The sequence below is a fragment of the Eubalaena glacialis genome, chromosome 5 (genome assembly GCF_028564815.1).
Source record: "Eubalaena glacialis isolate mEubGla1 chromosome 5, mEubGla1.1.hap2.+ XY, whole genome shotgun sequence".
Classification (NCBI taxonomy): domain Eukaryota; kingdom Metazoa; phylum Chordata; class Mammalia; order Artiodactyla; family Balaenidae; genus Eubalaena; species Eubalaena glacialis.
In genome coordinates, this window is record NC_083720.1 from 65,377,378 (window position 1) to 65,396,031 (window position 18,654).

General features: G+C 45.9%; 1 protein-coding gene across 7 annotated transcripts in view; it reads left to right on the top strand.

Moving 5' to 3' along the window:
• Window positions 1-3,213: 3,213 nt before the first annotated feature.
• Window positions 3,214-18,654, top strand: part of KLF3 (KLF transcription factor 3) — a 37,032-nt gene continuing 21,591 nt past the window's right edge. For 2 of the 7 annotated variants that reach the window (XM_061192163.1, XM_061192169.1), the window contains exon 1: window positions 13,433-13,681. The gene's annotated coding sequence lies outside the window, so the exon portion shown is untranslated. Of the gene's footprint in view, window positions 3,456-3,585; window positions 3,682-3,882; window positions 4,210-13,432; window positions 13,682-18,654 lie in introns of those variants that run through there. The other 5 variants (XM_061192166.1, XM_061192168.1, XM_061192164.1 and 2 more) reach the window with 5 other exon arrangements.

Here is an 18,654-nt window from a genome sequence, read left to right on the forward strand (position 1 = left end):
GGTGGGAATGTAAATTGGTGGAGCCACTATGGAGAACAGTATGGAGGTTCCTTCGAAAACTAAAAATGGAACTATCCTATGAGCCAGCAATCCCACTCCTGGGCATATACCCGGAGAAAGCCATAATTCAAAAAGGAGTGAAGAAGACAGTGTCCTTGCTCTCATGGAGCCCAGGTTCTAATGGGGAAAAAAGGTTAAAAAAAAAAAAAAAGCAAGGACAACTAGACATTGAATGAGGAAGGGAGGGATATTTTAGATTGTGTGGTCATTCCTAAAGACGTAATATTTGATCTGAAAACTAATGTTGAAAAAAGAGCTATCTGTATGGAAATCTGAAACCTTGCTTTCCCCTCATGACTACAAGATGGCTGCCATAGCTTCAAGCATCACACTCCCACATAACTTCCAAAGCAGGTCTGGGGGTTTATCCTTGCAAGAGTTTCCTTTCATCAGGAAGAAACATTTCCCATAAGCCCCAGCACACTTCCCTACAGGTCCCACTGGCCAGAACCAGGTCACATATCTACTCTGTCACCAGCAAAAATGACTGCAATGATTGGTTGGGAGGAATGATGCTGGCGCCAGGGAGGGGTACCCTTCCCTGAGCACATGCTGCCCCAAACCTAAACCAGCCTGGCCTGCTGTCCTCAAAGAGCAACAGTGAAGCAGCTACTGGAAGGACCAAGCTTGAGATATTTCATCTACCCAGGATATATGGATTTATCCAGTACCTAAGCTTGTGCCAGGCACTGTACTAGTATTAGGAATAAAAAGAAGACCTAGACACCACTTTGTACCATCTCCTTAAAAACAGTGAGGGGAACTCCCTCTTCCCTCTCCCTCACTATTTCAAAGGTACAGTTCATGGCCACTTGCCACCCTGAAGCCCCCTCTCATCTTTTTAATCTGAATGACTTCTTCTCAATTCATAGTTCACACTTACTCATTTTACAAATATTCATTGAACATCTGAGCCATAAGGATACAATTTTGCTAAAAAGACAAGGTCCGTGCCCTCACAGTTTCTATTTCAGTGACATGGAGAGGTAAAGAGTCAATTACAAGAATAAAAAGTGCTAGAAGAGGTGAAGCCTGGGTGCTATCAGGGTACCAAGAAGGAGCACCTCCACTCGTCCAAAGGTGGGGTGAGGGATGGTAGTAAGAAAAGATAAATTTCATTGAAGATGTCATTTAAATCAATATTTAAAGGATGAATAGAATTTAGGGAAATGAGAGTGGAGGTCAGGAGTGGGGGAGAAAGCCAAGGAGGCTAGTCCATCTAGAAAAATGAGCGTGTGCAAAGGGCCGGAGGTGGGGACAGAGAGTTGGAGGAAAGCAAAGGAAAGAAGCTCATTGTTGCTGGAGAAAAGAGTGGGAGGGGAGAACAGGGAGAGATGAGTTTATAATGATAGGTGAAGGCCAGGTCAACATTGGGGCTAAACTCTTGGACTTTATCCGGAGAGAAGCCATTGAAGGGTTTGACATGTTTAGGTTTGCATTTTAGAAAAAGGCATTCTTAATCCTTTGCTCCAATCCCTTACCCACACTTCAGCCACGCTGCAAACGGGATGACCAACAAGACACTGTGGCAATAGTCTGGGCCAGGGTGGTGGCCAAGGAGTGGGTGGTGATTGAGGAGGTCAGGGATTCAGTGAACCACAGGGCTGTGACCAGCGAGGGAGGGGGAGGAGTTAAGGATGACTTCAGGCAGTTCTGGTTGGGGCACCTGGAGGGATGGTGGTGTCCTTCACTGGATGGATTCATTTTTGGACAAGTTATGTTGAGCTGCCTCCCACAGGGCACTGAACACAGTTGTGTTCATTAATTAATCTTTTTTATGACTTTTCTCCTCCCTCCCGCATCTTTCATATCAAAGCCCCTCCCTACTTATCTTGAATAACACTTTTTTCAGATAGACCTACTTCAATCTTCTCTTCAGGTTTTCATCACTCTGTGTCCCCTGAGTGAAGCCTGTATTTTTTGAGACCCCACTATAAGCCAAGCACGGAAATGCAAAACAATTTCACCAGTCATCACTAATATGTTGTTGTTTTTTCTCAGCTAATACAAATCTAAGTCGTCTAATCAGAAATTTAACGGTGTCAGTGATCAATGGGTTGCAATTAGTTATTGACCCGAATCCAACTTTTTTCCTTGCATTTGTCTTTATTCACTAAAACAAACAAACAAAAACCTCGTCCCTTTACATTTTAAAGATTAACCTTATGGGACAGTATGATGGCACATAAACCGGTGTCCATTCTGGGTGTTTTCCACGGTGTCTTTTATGTATATGCATTTTTTTTTTTACAACAAGCAATTTCACTATTTGAGGTTTCCCAGTACTAATATTATAATATTGTGTAGTTACATGCTGAGGCTCCGAATATACTCTATCTCTACGTTTTAAGTAGTACCATGCCTGGATGAAGCATCAAAGTGAGAATGGTGAACTTAAAGGGACTTTAAAACATCTTGAAGCAATAACAAGCCATAGACTGCAGCTGGGGCATTTTAAAACAGTACACAGGACTAAAACAATTGAACCAATTTGTCCTTTGTTCTCTTTATTGCATTCTTTATTACATTAGTACTGTTGAAAAAGAAACTCGAAAAGCATTCAACTTGGGTACCAAGCTCTCCAAAGTCCTCCCAGGGGCCTGGCTGGGACAGAAAGCGAGTTTCCGCCTCCCGGCTCCTGTGAAGTCCCCCGAGGACGCTCGCGCTCGGTCCCAGAGAGGCGACACGAAAGGAAAGGTCGCCGCTCCGAGCCCTCAGCTCGCCCCGAGTTCTCCCTCTGGGCGGGAGGATCTGGACCGAACTTTGCCAAGTTTTCCGACAGGCCTGGCTGAGCAAATGCCGCTGCGCCCGTCGCCGTTACGCTCCAGCTGCAGGCCCGGCCGTGGGAAGTTTGTTCGAGGGTCTCCCGGCCTTCAAAGAAAAGTCCCGGGAGGCGGGGGCACCACCCTGCCGGGCCGCACCCCCGTGGAGCGGGCGACAAGGGGGCCCCGGCGCCCCCGGGCACAAAGAAAGCGTGCCAGAGGATGGCTAACGACCTTGGAAACTCCGGACCATTTTAGGGTTGAAGTCACCCTAACTGCCCTCCCTTTCCTCGCCGCTTTTTCTCTCCCGAATCCGCCCGGGTCCACCCGCTGCTTCACCAGCGGTGCCTTTTTCTGCTTTTTCTTTAAGAGAGTTGTCTGCGCTGGGCCCAGGAGGGGCCACGCTGGGCGCTGGGCGCGGGGCCCAGCCCTTCCCGCCACGCCCCGGGGCCGCCCTTCCCGCCGGAGCTGGCTGATTGATGGCCCCGACCGTCCCGGGTCCCCCGCCTCGGCTCGCCCGCGAGCCCGGCTGTGTGTTTTGGAAGCGGCGCAGCGGGCTGCAGCGCTGTGACGCCTGGAGCGGCCAGCGCCGCCCTTCCTTCCCCCCGGGCTCGGGCGGCGGCGCGGCGGCGGGTCCGGGCAGGGCGGGGCCGCGGGCTCCCGGGCGGAGGGCGGAGGGCTGCGGGGAGGAGACTCCGGGGCGGGGGCTCCAGGGCGGGGGCGCGGGGCCGGGCGGAGGGCGGAGGCCGCGCCGCGCACGCCCAGCCCCGCGGCCGCACCGCGCCTCGCGGGACAGGTTGGGCGGGCGGGGCGGCGCCCGGCTCCGGGGAATAATGAGTGTCTGTCAGGCCGTCCCCGGGTGACTGGGCGGGGCGGGGCGGAGGCGGCGCGGGAGGCGAGGGTGGCGGGGGAAGGGCGCAGGGCGGGGTGCGTGTTTGCGCTAGTGACTCGGCCGACCCCTCCGGCGGCTGCCTCCACCCAAGTGGGTGGGGACCGGCCCAGCCCGGGCGGCCGCGGCGGCTCCCTCTCCCCTCCCTGACCCTCCCACCCCGTGTCCCAGCCTCTACTTACCCCGCCAGCCCTGGGAGGCTCGCAGAGCGAGCGGCGCCGGTGTCATGTGACTGCCCGGAGTTGGTGCCAGGAGCCAGAGGAGAGCCAGGAGCGGAGCCGCGCGGAGCCGGGGCCCGAGCTGGAGCGCAGCGCGAGCGCCCGCCGAGCCGAGCCGAGCCGCGCCCGCCGCACGCGCGCCCGTCCCCGTCCCCTGCGGCCGCCACCGCCAACGCCGCCGGGACTGGAGCGCTGACACCACTGCATCCGCGGGTTTCCAGGCAGCCCGGATCCGGGCCTTTATTTCTCGCCTGCAGCGTTCAGCACCGCGCCTCGAAAAGTAAGTCGCCTCTCCCTCACCTTTCCTTCTCGCCCCGACTCCCGCTGCCCCCCTTTTCGGCTCGTCCGGTTTCCTTTTTTTTTTTTTCCCCAAGGGGGGGCGCGCAGTGAATGGGTTGGGGGTGCAGCGCGGAGGTTGGGGCGCTCCTGGGCTTGGGAAAGTGCAACAGCTCCTGGCAGCCGGGGGTTGGGGTGGAGGAGGAGGCGAGGAGGAGGGGGCCCCCGGGTTCAGCGGTGGAAAGTGTGGGATTGGGGAGAGCCACCGTGCGGATCGGCGGGTGCGGGGAGCGAGGCTGGCGGCGCCCGCCGCGGCCCCAGATAGGGCGCGGGCGGGGGCTCACCTGTGTGGTCCCCCGACAGCCGCTCGCCCGCCCGCCCGCGATTCCCTCCAAAGCCCCAGAAATCTCAGTTCCCTCCGCGTGTGGCAACGTTGTTTGGAGAAAGGTAGCGCAGAGGCCGCGCGCTCCTGCTCCTCCCCCTCCTGGTCCCCCACCCCCCCGCGCTCTCCCCCTCCCCCTCCCCGCCCTCCGCCTGCGCCCCTAGCAGCCCCCCTCCTCGGACGGGGCGTGCTGCCGCTCACCCGCCGGCAGAGCAAACTTGGAGCAGCTTCGCGGGCCTTCTGGGAAGAAACTTGGGGCGATTGGGAGTGGAGGCAAACATCCCAGTCTCGGTGCTGGAGCCCAGGAGCTGCCAGGGCGTCTGGATTCCCGAGGGCAGGAGAAAGAGCTGGCCGGGTTTGGAGAGTCCTCCTCCGGTGCAAGGAGAACCTGCCGCAGTGTTTGGAGCAAGGATTGCAGCGTGGCTGGAGGCGGAGAACGCCTTAGGCAACTGCCCGCAGTGTTAGGGACCCGAGCCGGGTGGGGACCGGGGGACGGATCCCTGGACCCGCACCCTTGGGACCTGCCTTTCCGAGTGGCTTTTTTGGAGATGGCAGACAATACCTGGAATTGTCATAGCTACTTCTTTGACAGATAAAAGAGAGAACACTCTGCGCTGCTTTAAATTTTACAGCAATATACAATAATACTAGATGAAGAACGTGTGAATGGGACTTTTTTTTTTTTTAAGTCAGGTTAAACGGAAATTGGTAATTGCTCACCTTCTTGTATTTCACTAAAATAAACATTTTACACTGAATTTTTTTTTACTCAGAATGTATTTTTCCATTGATGTCATCCAAGACACTTTAAATGTATTTATATTCTCACAAGAATCTGGTATATGGAGAAAAGTATGAAGTAGTACTCTGACTTCATTTAGATTTAGTATCTGTAATTATTAAGCAAAATCAAGTGGGGAATAGGGCAGTTGTTCACTATAGGTTATTCCACAGAACAATTTTGTGCTGTCCTTTTCTGAGTGCTTTATATATGAATCTGAGGAGCATTTTTAAAAGAGAAATCCATCTGGATGATAATCTGCCCAGCCCAAGAGAAGACTTGCTTCTAGGGAAAAAGCAATTTGATAACCCTGACATCTTCAAAATTTTGTGAGTTAGTAGTATCTTTAAAAGAGTGGATGAGTTTCTTCTGACTTGAAACATGGAGTATGGGAGTTGACCTTATTCTGTTAACAGAACCTGAAATGGGATGTTTGATTAATTTCATTTAGCTCCCTAGAGAAGCTGATATCTCAATTTCTACAGTCAGTGGGGTTTGCTGCAGAACTGTTAGAAGGAAGCAGCCTAATGTACTATGGGTGAGGTCAGTGAAGATAGACTGTAAGGAGCATTCTGCCTGCATGAAGAATGCAAGTATGAAAATCCTAACATGAGAATAACAAAAGTAACTACTTAGACCACAGAACCTTGTCAGATGTAAAACATGACAACATAGCTTTGGAGAGAGCTATTGTTTTTTTCACTGCAAAGTTTCTAAATTAAAACCCAATCTTCTGGTTGCTATGGACACAGTGATGCCTTTTTTTCTTTCTTTTTTTTTTTTTTTACCTGTAGTTATGTCTACACACAGATTCTTAAACCTCTGCTAATAGAAACCTGAGTTAAACAGTACTGGCTAACAAAATAAAGAGAAAAATCAGAAAAGGACTAGTGAGTGGATTTTGCTACCTTAAAAATACCTAAAGGAAAAATAGACATTTTAGGACATCTTATACAAATTGATACTCTATTCTGCAGATTGTATAACAATTTTGGATTAAATGAAATACCAGGAACAGAATCACATTCTCAAAAGGTGGATTTTTATAGATGTGTGTACATGTAGAACAGATGTGCAGCTGTGTGGAAGTATCTTTGCAACTATGCAGTTGAAAAACTGAAAATTTGGGGTGACTCTAGATGTCCCACACTCTTCATCTTAGAATTTAGTTCTGTGGCTCAGGGACACTTACAGTTGGTCCCACTTCGGTTATGTGGGGTGACCCCAGTGTCAACTGAATTCTCAGCAGCTGTGCTGTCTCATTTTCCTCTTGATGCTCTGAGGCTGAACAGTGATCATTACCCTATTACCCTAACCCAGAATTTGATCGTGGCTAGAGACCAGCCATTAGGATGGGGGAGAAAGAGACAAAAGAAATTGGTAGGGAGGCTGGTGTTAATTAGGAAGCTTTCTGCTGCTTGAATATGATAAAATCACATGTTCACTTACGGTGTTTACTGTATGTGGAAGCTCCTATTTGTAAATAGGGCAGGTCCCCTGTATAAAGCTGGTGTTATTATTCACACCCATAGAACAAACACCTCCACCCCCCTGTTGTTGTCTTAAAAAACTCCAGCTGCTCATGAATATAGGGTCAGGGAGGGCCGGCTAAATGTTTCTCTGTGCTTTCTCTCCAGCACAGCCAGCAGAGCTGTTTCCTGTTCTTTGTTTCAAGGCTGGGGTTTGCGTCATACATTCCAAGTGGCATATGTGTGCTCTTTCCTGTTTCAGGCTGTTTTCTGGTAGATCAGTAGCCCAGACCAGGCCATGGTCCCTGCCCCTAAACTCCCTATCCCCACCCAGGGAGTTATCATGTCTCTACACACTTATGATTGCCTAAGATGCCTGTGTTATGTCATAATGAGAAGTCAGTTAACCTTTTCACATATACCCTTTGCTCCCATGTGTTTATATGGGTGAATAAATACTTTTACCTTTTTTAGTTTATCATTGCCAACTTGTGATTTTAAGAAATGTGTGTGCATGTTGGCTAGAAATCTAAAGGAGGTTGTTTTGTTTGTTTTTCATTCTTGTTTTGAGATAGGCATTTTGCCCTGAAGCTGTCAATTTTGGATGGGGTTACCACCTTACAGTTTAGAAGATCTAGCATGATCTGAAGGATGTGGCTCACCCTTGCATTTAACACAGGACACTCAAGGCCCAGGAGGCTTCATGGGATGGAGAACTCAAGCAGCCTTGGCAGCTTGGACTGACTTGGAAGTCTTGCTTATGTTTTAAGGGAGAAATCTTCTATTGAAGCAAAACATAAGATGTATTGAGAGTACTACAGGATTATTTCTTTTTAAGGACAAAGATTTTACTGTATGCTACATCTGATTTCCAAACTGTTCTAAGAATAAAAAGCTCAAAGAAAAGGAGAACTGGAATAAGTTCATTTAATGAACTTATTTGGAAATTTTTAACGTTATATTTTGAAGACAGAAGGAGAATGCTCTTGTTTTTATTGTTTTACAGTAACAACTTTCTCATAATCCCCTCCCCCCTCCCTTTTTTTTGGTATATTCTGTCAGTTGTGAGTTAGCAAATTTCTGGGTTAACCATTTAAAACCTACTTTAACAAACTATTTTTCTCTTGGTTCTCCAGAAATGAAGTTTTTTAAAAAAAGTTGGAAAAGAAAACTTATGACAAGTTTTTCCCTTAAATGTCTTATTTGGGGATTTTCTCTAAAATCTAAAGGAATTATCTACAGTGTTCTCTAATGGAATTAATGGAAAGAGTTGCTGAGGAAACACATCAGGCCCTACCTATTCTTCCCCAAATCGGTAATAATAATAATAATGCTTTGGTTTTAATATCTCTTCCCATCACGTTTTTCTTTGATGGATAAAAGAGAAATACACAATATGCTATTAAGAAAGCTACTAGGGTCAAATAGTAGGATATTGACAACCTTCCATGAAAAAAGATGGGAGTTTGGAAAGTTTCAATAAGATTTTTCCTTTCTTCTTTGGAGGAAGCAAACTTGAAATACTAAGCCGCTTGTAGGACAAGACGCCTTTAAACTAAATTCATAAGTAACCCAAATTGAAGTAAGTTTTTTTGTTTTAGTTCCAAAGTTGTGAACAATTCAACTAGATTTGGTAGACTGAGTCTTTATTTGGCTTACCCCAAATCATCCTTTCCTCCCTATTTGTGGGGAGAGGGAGGTGGTTAATAGAGATGATTAGGATCTAATCTGTCAGGAAAAATTCTGCAAGCTTTTAAATGTAAGCTAAACAGTTGGGAAAAATTGTACCAGTCTGATAGTTATTATAATTACCAAAAAAGTGAGGGAGGTGAACACAATAGTTTCATCTCTAAACCATGTAAATCATTTATCTCCATCCCCCCCTTTTTAGATACTTGCCTTCTTAATTTGTCCAAATCAACATTTCTGCTATAAAATGAACAGCTTTCTTAAGTGGTTCTTACTCTCTCTTTTCACACCCAGTTGTGTTTAAGAAAAATAAATACAGGCAACCTCATCCTTTAAGTATCAGGAATTACATTATTGTGGAAATTGGGTTTCTTTCTGAAGTGCTTCAGTTATCATTGGTTATAGCTTAAAAAAAAAAAAAATCCTAGAGACATAAAACAATTGTTATCTGGTTTGCTAATATGTAGTATTCCAGCCAAAACTCATGATGGAGTGAGTTGGAAGGGAAGGATTATGATGGTTTTAGCTTTTAGCATTCTCATTTTCAAGCCTGATCTGTCCCTTTCTTAGACCCCGTTTCTCATCTGAAGCAGTAATGCCAGAGATCGAGACAGGAAACCAGACAGCAGTCTGCCCTGATAAGAGAGGGCATTGTCTAAGGAAGGTAGCCCTGCTTTCCCCCCCTCAATTCTCCTTCCTTGAAATTTGGTAGTAATAAGAGACACAATGCTATAGACACAGTTTCTGAACCAGAACTAGGACTGTTTTTTCCCACAGCAAATATATGTATGTATATGCATATATACACATATACACGCACACACACACATATATATACACACACACACACACACACATATATGTATGTCTCTATGTATATCCTTTTAACTGGCTCTGTGCTTTTTTCTGGAATGTCACCATAGTTTAATGGCACATTAGAAAAAATTATCAGCATATTTTGTCTCTATTGGTCAGAGTATTTAATAGTAAGTTTCTTTCTCTAGCAAAGCAGGTTCCTAGAGCTATTGGAAACTCATTCCTTTGTGTTGGCAGGCCGAATACATTATCACTTCCCCCATCTCATTATTAAGGGGAGCTGGAGACTGAATGTAGTAAGCTAAGTGTCCCTTCAGCCCATGCATTGCGTGTAACCCTGGGTCTAGCTCTTACCCTCTTCCCGGAAGGGGGTGCTTCCTGAGACAGCCCCCTTCCAAGAGGACCCTGAAGGAGCCCAGCTTAACCTGGGACATGCTTAAGATGGTTGCCAATCTCTAGAAGGCCTGGGGCTCTCCAGGGATGGCCTAGAGCTAGTCTCAACCCAGATCAGTGGAGTTTGGTCAAATCTAGACAGAAGAGGTCCAGCAGACACTGAGGTCAGCGCCTTCTACCCTGGAGAGCGACCTATGATCCAGTGTGGGGTTTTTCTCCTTTGTCCCATATGCTCTTCATTCTCCTAACTACTGTTCTCTGAGTCTAATCACTGAAATCCACTCTTCTATTTGTTCTTGCACTTTACACCCTGGTACCTTCCAAAGCTTTGCACCCCCAAACCGCTAACATTAGGAAGTTCAAGTTCCTGTTCCACTTAGTTCTCCAGATAAGGGTGTTTTGTCTCCCAAGCCTCCTGAGTAAAGTTTTCACATTTACGTTGCGTTTCAGGTTTTAGAAGATGATTTTAAGGCTAGCTGCACTGGCCCCTGGGCAAATTTTCCTTGTGTGACCCCTGGTGTACAGTCACTCTGAGACCCTTGCCCTTCATTTTATCCTAACGTGTAAGAAGCGTAGTTTGACATCCATTTATTTATTCATCTCACAAGTATTTATTGAGCACCTACTCATTAGAGCTAATCTGAGACTGCAGTCATTTTTCTCAGTTATGCCACAAAATGGAGTAGGTCCAGAGTGATCTAACCTGAAGAGTCACTTGGAAATCGTAATTGTCCGCTGGAACCTCCCCATGGCACTGCCTTCCATGGGCCAGTGTGGCGCACACGCCCCACGCCCCTGGCCCCAGGGGAGTGCCCCAACTGTATATAAGATGATTCTGCTTCAGAGTGAGTCCCACAGCACGGAGTGGAGCAGAACAGAAAGAGCCGTGGGTCTGCAGCGGACACACTTCGCTTCTTGGCTGCAGCTCCAGCCAGCTCTGTGAATTTGGGCGAGTCTTTTCACCTCTGTTCCTCTATTTCCTCATTTCTAAAATGGGGACGAGGACCTGACCCTTCCACCTTTGTACAGTTATTATGAGGATTTCCGTATTTACTTGGGTGAAGCTGCCAGTTTTTTCTGAACAGTTTTATGGATGCACCGGCTAGGAAGAATAATCGGCTACTTTGGGGCCTTCAGAATGTGTCTTTTGATGTTGCGTCCAGGCATGTACTGAGACAGGGAAGGCATCAGGGACCAGTGGGAAGGAGTTGAAGTCACCACTGCTGTAAATACACTGCCCCTGGTTCCAGATCCCCGAATGACAGACCTGTCTGCAGAACTCTCCATCCCACTCTTGATGTGTGTTGTCCCCTGCCAGGGAGACAACAGGGTGGAGTGCCAAGTCCACCACCAGCCTTGAAGTCTGACTACTTTGGGTTCGAATCCCAGCTCTACCACTTTACCAGCTGTGTGATCTTGGGCAGATTAATTTACCTCTCTGTTTCGGTGTTATCAGTAAAATGGGAAGGTAGTACCTCCCTACCTCATAGGAATGAAATGACACAGTCCATGTAAAGAACAGCACCCAGAGAGTGCCAGTAGGAAACCTGTGACATCACTGAGCCTCTGGCTTTCCTTGGTCAATAGAAGAGGCTTAAAACATAACAAACCTAGTGTTTGTTACACACACACACACACACACCTTGAAGTCGCTTCTTTCTCTTCTCTCTTGCTGTCTTTTTTTTTTTTTTTTTTTCCCCTATTTTAGGTTTTAAAAAAGAGTAGAGACCTTGACACTAGACTTGTTTAGAAGATCTCTGGGTGGGTAATAAAAAAAAACTAGGAGGACGATGCTGATAAGGTCTCTGGAGGACCCGGAACAGGCAAGGTTAAGGTTAGGAGCATACCTTTTTTTTGAGGAAGTTTGGTTTAATAGGTTTCCTTTAGGTTAGGTCCCCTTACTCCTATTACTTATTTAAGGGAGGTTTTGTTTTGTTTGTTTGTTTGTTTGTTTATGTAAGGGAGATTTCAAGTGCATTCGAAGGGAAAGGGAAGTGACTGTGGGACTCCTCATACCAGCTCAGTGCTTTTATATTCACTCCTTTCTGCCTGGCAAAAAACTTGACTTAGTGGACGTTCCTGATCTCCTTTGGGGAACAGGGAGGGAGCCCCTCTAAGGAGGGTAAAGCACTCCTGTCCTCAGGTGCTCCCAGTCCGGGTGGTGGTCCTGGGCAGACCATTTGTAAAGTAGAAAGGCCCAGCCTATCTAGGTAAGAAGAGGTGGCCTCAGATTGGTCAGGGAGCAATCAGCTGGCTGCGCCCAGTCGGGAGGGCCTTGAGCTGGTCTTTGAAGAATTAGGAGGATTTAGATAAGCCGGAAGGGGACGGGCATTCCACCCTGGTTGCCCAGCGTCAGGGCCGAAAATGAACAAAGGCGGGGTGGGGAGGCGGGGGACAGGGCAGCCAGCGTGGAGGGCGCCTGGTAGGGCAGGGGCAGCTGGTAGGAGAGGGGACGCCGAGCCTGGTGCTTGAACTGACTCTGCAAGCCCTGGGGGTTCCGTCGGAGGAAGGTTTGGGAGCTTGGGAAAGACCAGCTGAGAAGAGGGCTTTGAGAAATGTAGGTGGCAGGGGGTCAGGATGGATTCTCCATCCTGGGATGGACTAGTGGAGGTGAGACCCCAGTAACACAGTCTTGAGGTCCTGAGGGCCTGGCCCCCTGGTGGCAGCGGTAGATGTGGAGAGAAAAGTTGGGGAGGAAGGCTTAAAAGATGACCTCTAGGTTTCCATGGTGAGTGATGAGAAGATAAGGCAAATCGGGGAGGGGAGCAAGGAGGAGGAGGGTTTCCGTTTGGGACGGGTTGAATTCTCTTACATAGCACTGGTGCAAAATGCTTTTTTGTTTGTTTACTTTTGAAGGGAGAGGGCGGTATTAGCTCATTTCCACATCCAGAGGTTCTGTGGCTCTGAAATAAACGTTTAATGGAGCATCCTCAGGAGCTGGGGGAAATACCACCACTTCTTTCTGGTTATTTGCAAGGTTCCAGCCATCGCTGCTCAGGCTGGAATTTCCAGGAACTGGCAGCTGACCTGAGCCAATTGGTCCCTCCCAGGGCCCCCCCCACGGCAGGGCGGGGCCCCATGGGTGGAGGCCCCTTAGGGTGGAGTAGGGTGGGTCTCCAGTGATAGGGCACCCAGCGGAGAGGCAGACTGAGGCAGTGGCCTCACGCAGCCCTTCTGGGTCTGATTATATAACACTTCACGGAAGAAGACTGAGGGCTGAGGCAGATCTTGTAAGACGTGTACACAGCAGGAGTACACATTAGAGGTGCTTTTCAATTGAGTTGAGGTTGCTCGCCCTTAAAACTAAAATACAAAATTGTCCAAGAGCGTGAAGGACGAAACCGAGTATGTAACCTCAGTAGGGAAAATGATGAGTGTTCGCTAAAATTTCTTTAAGAAAGATGTTGTAGGCCACTAACTAGGTGGCATTGAACTTGAGAGTTTACTAAAGGGTATGGGCTTGGGTTTCCCCTCCCCCACCCCTGCTCTGCTGGGCCCCAGCTGGAAATGTGTAGGGAGGTTGCTTGGTTGTTACCTTTGCACCTGTCCTTATTTACATGCAAAGGCAATTGCTTCACTTGGTCTTTCCGAAGTACAGGGTGTGGGCAGAATCTTATCTGAAGCCATGTCCTGTTTGGACAAGTCGGACTGCCTTGGCAACTCTCCATAGGGTGGAGCAGATGGGCGGATGCAGGAAAGTAAAGTTGGGTGGCTTGTTAGCTGAGAGGGGAGAGGGAGGATTGTTTGCTCATGGGTCATTACAGTTAATCTGAAACTAAGTAATTAACTTCTTCCCCATTTACAAAACATTTTCATGTAAAATAACTAATTTATGAGGGGCAAAGATTCAGAAGTGTTCCATGGAGTTTTTCCTTTCGCACCAGCAATAGAAGACTGATCTAGGAGACAGATCACCGAGTGACATGAAAACGAGACGCCTTTCCAGGTAGGTGCCAGCATTTGGCTGTCCTGAAAGGAGGCTCTGACTTAGAAATGTCTGCTTACATCTGTTGTCTGGCCTCTTGTATTTCTGGCCAGAGCAGCTGCCTTTAAATATTCAACTCCTGGGAGCTCTTGGAAGAGTTTGGGTACAAAAGTAAAGAAAGAAAATTTCTTTGGAAAGGAAGTTTAGCTACAGGGATGTTGCCTGCCTGCCCTGGTCCTCCTCCTGACCAAGAATTACACACACACACATTTTTTGTTTGTTTGTTTTAACTCTTTTCTTAATTTTTTCCCTGAAGTTCCTTTGGGGAGTAAGGGGTGAGGGAAGGCAACATGCTTCCCTCCTTTAACATCCAAACACTTGGGAGAATTGAAAGGGGCGCTTACAGACGGTGTGTTGGTTTGACCATCCTGTTTTTCTCCTTACACCTGGCTGAGGTCGGCTAGGAAACAGATTAGCTTTGAGGGAGGCAGGTAATCTGGAGCCTTAGGGTCAGGCGGGGCTGGGGGAGAAGAATACAGGAACCCTTTGAGTGCATTAAACAGGAGATGAGAAGGGACAATGTCAGAAGCAAATCCTGATATATCACCAAGAAACTGACTTGAGATGCACACATTCTCTCTCCAGACCCCCCTCCGTCCCCCGCCTCACACCTGTCTCTCTCTGTGTCATGCTTCTAAGGAAGGGGCAGTTATTTATAAGGTTGTTTCTGTAATAAAATGTGCTGTAGCTTCAAGACAAGCTACTTTCAAAGGAGGCTGGCAACATAACCTCCTCTTACATTAAGGCCTGTCTGTATTTCTAAGCTCTGCGGCTTATTTGTACCCTCATAAAGCAATTGTCGAGTAGGCCTCTTGGAGGGCTGAAAAGGAGACAAAACTATATTGCTTGTGAAACTTCATGTAAATGATTCACCAAAGCTTTTTAAGACATAAACTTGCGGTTGTGCATTTTGGCAAAATTCTGAGCCGCCTTTTGACATCTGAAAAGTCAGAAGTATAAGTAGAGAGAGTGTGAAGGGAAATCTGTTTCTTCCTTTTGGAGGAAAATTCAGTTGTATTGGCCCTTCCCAGCAAAATAACACAGTTGGGGGAAGATGACATTTGTTCCAGTGATGGAAAATTATTTTGGCAATGGTGATGTTCCTATATTTTTGCTTTTAGGCACCTTGATAACTTAGAAGTTTTTTTAAACCGGTTTTGCCATTTTTTTCCTCTTGTAAATGTAGTTGTGTTATCCTGGGATTGCTAGTTTAGAATGTATGTTTCCTAAGCTAGTTACACACAACTGAGATGTAAATGTGTTAATGTTTGGGAAATAGTTGTAAGAAAAAACAGAACCACTTTTGGGGGCCTTCTCATCTCTGCGATAAGAATTCCTGAGCCTAGTTGAAACCCACTGCGTTTAAAGACCTTGATGTTGGCAAACTCAATTTACCACCCCGTCCTAGTCTTTATACTTGTTTTAGTGCGCCACCTAATGGTTCTACTTGGGACTGCTGTCAGGGTTGTGAAGTAATAGTTTTTCTACAGCATTTGTAGTTTACTTAGCATTCTTTTTTTTTTTTTTTTATAAATTTATTTATTTATTTATTTATTGGAGGCGTTGGGTTTTTGTTGAGGTGCACGGGCTTCTCATTGCAGTGGCTTCTCTTGTTGCGGAACGTGGGCTCTAGGTACGCGGGCTTCAGTAGTTGTGGCACACAGGCTCAGTAGTTGTGGCTCACGGGCTCTAGAGTGCAGGCTCAGTAGTTGTGGCGCATGGGCTTAGTTGCTCTGCGGTATGTGGGATCTTCCCAGACCAGGGCTCGAACCCGAGTCCCCTGCATTGGCAGGCGGATTCTTAACCACTGCGCCACCAGGGAAGTCCACTTAGCATTCTTTTAACATGATGGTAATAGCCCCAGAGCACTGAGTCGCCCACGCGTTAACAAAAGCCACTAAGTTTAGGAACCCCAGTTCCTCCAGTGCGGGAGTTACTTCCCAGTTATATGGAAGGCCCTTTGGAGACACTGTAGTCACTCTTTTCTGATTCTAGATCAGAACCCAAAGACAAGGTCAATGCTCGTGGCAAAAAGTGGTCTGTTCAGAGATAGAAACAGTAGGTACAGAGTCTAGACGTTTTCTGCAATAAACAAACAAAAGCCTGATTTGTGTTAATGTGTTTGATTCCCTTCCTAAATTTGGTTTCTTTCTAGCTTAGCTTCCGTCTTATTTTTATTAAAAGTTTTAATTATAGAATTAATAAATTTAAAAATGGGCACACAGGTGTGTATAAAGCTGCCCCACCCCTCCCAAGATGCTCTTGTTAAGGGTTAGGGTGTGTCTTTTTCTTTTTCTTTTTTTTTTTTTCACCACATGACCTCCTCGTTCCATATCCTGTGACTATCACTAAAAGTATAATCAGTCATTTTAGAAGCTACCAAATTGAGAGCAAAGTGCTGTTAAGCATGTGAGTGGACAGTGAGTTGGGTTCTGTTCATAGTGATATTTGTATTTTGCACAGACTTTTTATTGTCCGGTGATGCATTATTTAGTTAGGAGTTTCAAAATGAGGTATTCTCAATTGTATCTTGCTTCTTCATTTATTAATTAATTCTAATACTTGTGTATGAGAAATATCCCTTCATCAGTGATTGAGTTACTCTTTTAGGTACAGTTCTGAACAAATAAACATACATTTAAATTTTTTTTAATAAAAATGAATCAGGTTTTGTTAGAAGGGATGCTTTATGTTAGACGATTTTTTCTCTTATAAGTCTTTCAAAGCACTAATTTCCCTACATTTAGATAAAACATAAAAATTAAAGAATGAAAGTAATTTAAATAATGTCTTAAAATGACCCAAGCTATAGCAGGTTAATGTGTAATTCATTTCTAAATGGGTTCAGTACTTATTGCTATAGGCATTTGAAAAAGTTATTAAAGGCTTTATGAGCTAAATGATGGGGTTAAAATTTGGACCAAAATGAGCTACAGAGCCCATCATCTTAATGCCACCGTGCTGCTCCTGCACGTAGGAAAGGATTCCAGGTAAGGCGAGGTGTGGAGATGCTAGGAAGCTATTGCGATGGTACAGCAGTCAAGTAAGTGACAAGGCCCTATGTAAGATCTCATACAGGATGTAGGCAGCTATTACCTTTGAAACTGAATTTAGTCTGAGTTTTTTAAGGGTGGAGGGGATCGACCTCTAAGGCTAGGTATGTTAACAAAGAGACAAGTACCTGGCATTTCCGAAATCGGAACCAACAAATTTAGTGCTGTTTGTACAGTATATAGATCCAAAAATTGTGTGCATATTCAGTGATATAAACGACTTAAGAGGGCAAAAAGAGTTTTTTTGTTTTGTTTTGTTTTAATCTCATTTGGTTTTTTCCAAAACCTTGAAGGTAAGTATTTTAGGAAGTAGGCAAAGGAGGTGTCCTCTGCATTTTACATGTGAAAAAGGGTCTCCCTCCTTCTCTCCCTCATGTCAGGGGTCAGGTGCAGATCTCCTGCTTGAGTCTACAGATCAGGACTGTTTCCTTACACTCCTGAGAATGTGAGTACTTTTGTTTAGAAGGATTTGCAGCAAGATACTGTCTAGTGGAGTGGATGAATCTGTAAGAGTAAATTAAATTTAAAAGGCTTGGGGGAGGATGACCAGCTGTGGGTCGAGGCTGCTGAATTATCTGACCTCATTGATATAAGGAGGCTACCTCACGTCTTTTGTTTACGGTCCGCTGTAGGGCCCTGGACAGCAATTCCTAGAACCATATCCATCTGTACAGCTGCTACCCTGGGAACTGGTTAATAATAGATCCCAAGACACAAAAGGGGTTTTCATCCTTCATTATGAAATCATCCATTTTTCACTGGCTGTGGGGTTTGTTCTTGCTGGGATACAGAAGAGGGTGGTAGCACCATTGATTTGAGCAGCCTGGTATCAAATTGTGTTCACAGATTATAATACGTCCTGTGATGTAGGAAAATATAATTTTGAAGTCAGGGCCTTATGTTGAGTTAATGATGATATTCACGTGTTGTCACAAGACCCAGGACAGTCTTTCTTCAGCAAAGCAGTGAAGCACAAGAACTACACAGTATTACTTTTATAATTGTGTGTGACGATATCTTAGTTTAACCCGTAGAGCACGGACACCACTGGCTACAGAATTGCTATCGTGGAAGTGGGGATGGGGTGATTAAATACTGAAATACAGGAAGTAATCTAAACCAGGGATTTCTATACCTTTTTCTGGTAGAACTCAATCTAGAACTTGTTTACGTTCCCACCCAAACCAAAGTAATGTATAAAGACCTCACTTCTAACCAAATTTGGGTAGGAGGTGCCTGAAGAAAGTTGTTGATGATCTGGGTAATATGTGGGCAGTCATTCTATAACGTATGAAATGCAGTTAAATGTTCAGCAGACTGAATATTTTGTCTTGTGAGGAAGCAATTGATTTGATGTATTTTAGTGCTAGAAGTGGACAGTGTAGAACACAGGAGGAAAGGGATAACACAAGCATAACAAAAGAGGAAGAGAAAGATCCAACAGAATCAAGATGGACGTTTTCTTTACATTAGGCTAAAGATTGGCATATTTCCTTATGAGGAGAAATTGGAGTAAATACAAGGTAATAGTCTTCATATAAAAAAAGTACTTAGAAAACCATAAGCAGGGACCGGCAACTCAAGACCTGAATATAAGCATTTCTCAAAAGAAGAAATGTAGGGAATCCCCTGGTGGTCCAGTGGTTAGGACTCTGCGCTTCCACGGCAGGGGGTGCAGGTTCGATCCCTGGTCAGGGAACTAAGATCCTGCGTGCAGTGCGGCGCGGCCCCCCACCAAAAAAAAAATCAACTTGTAAAAGAAGAAATGTAAATGGTAAATAAAGATGAAAAAGACTCAGCTTCAATAATTAAATCAATAGAGAATCAAAATCGTTTGTCATTTTGATATTAACAAATTAGCAAAGTTTTAATTTTTTTTAA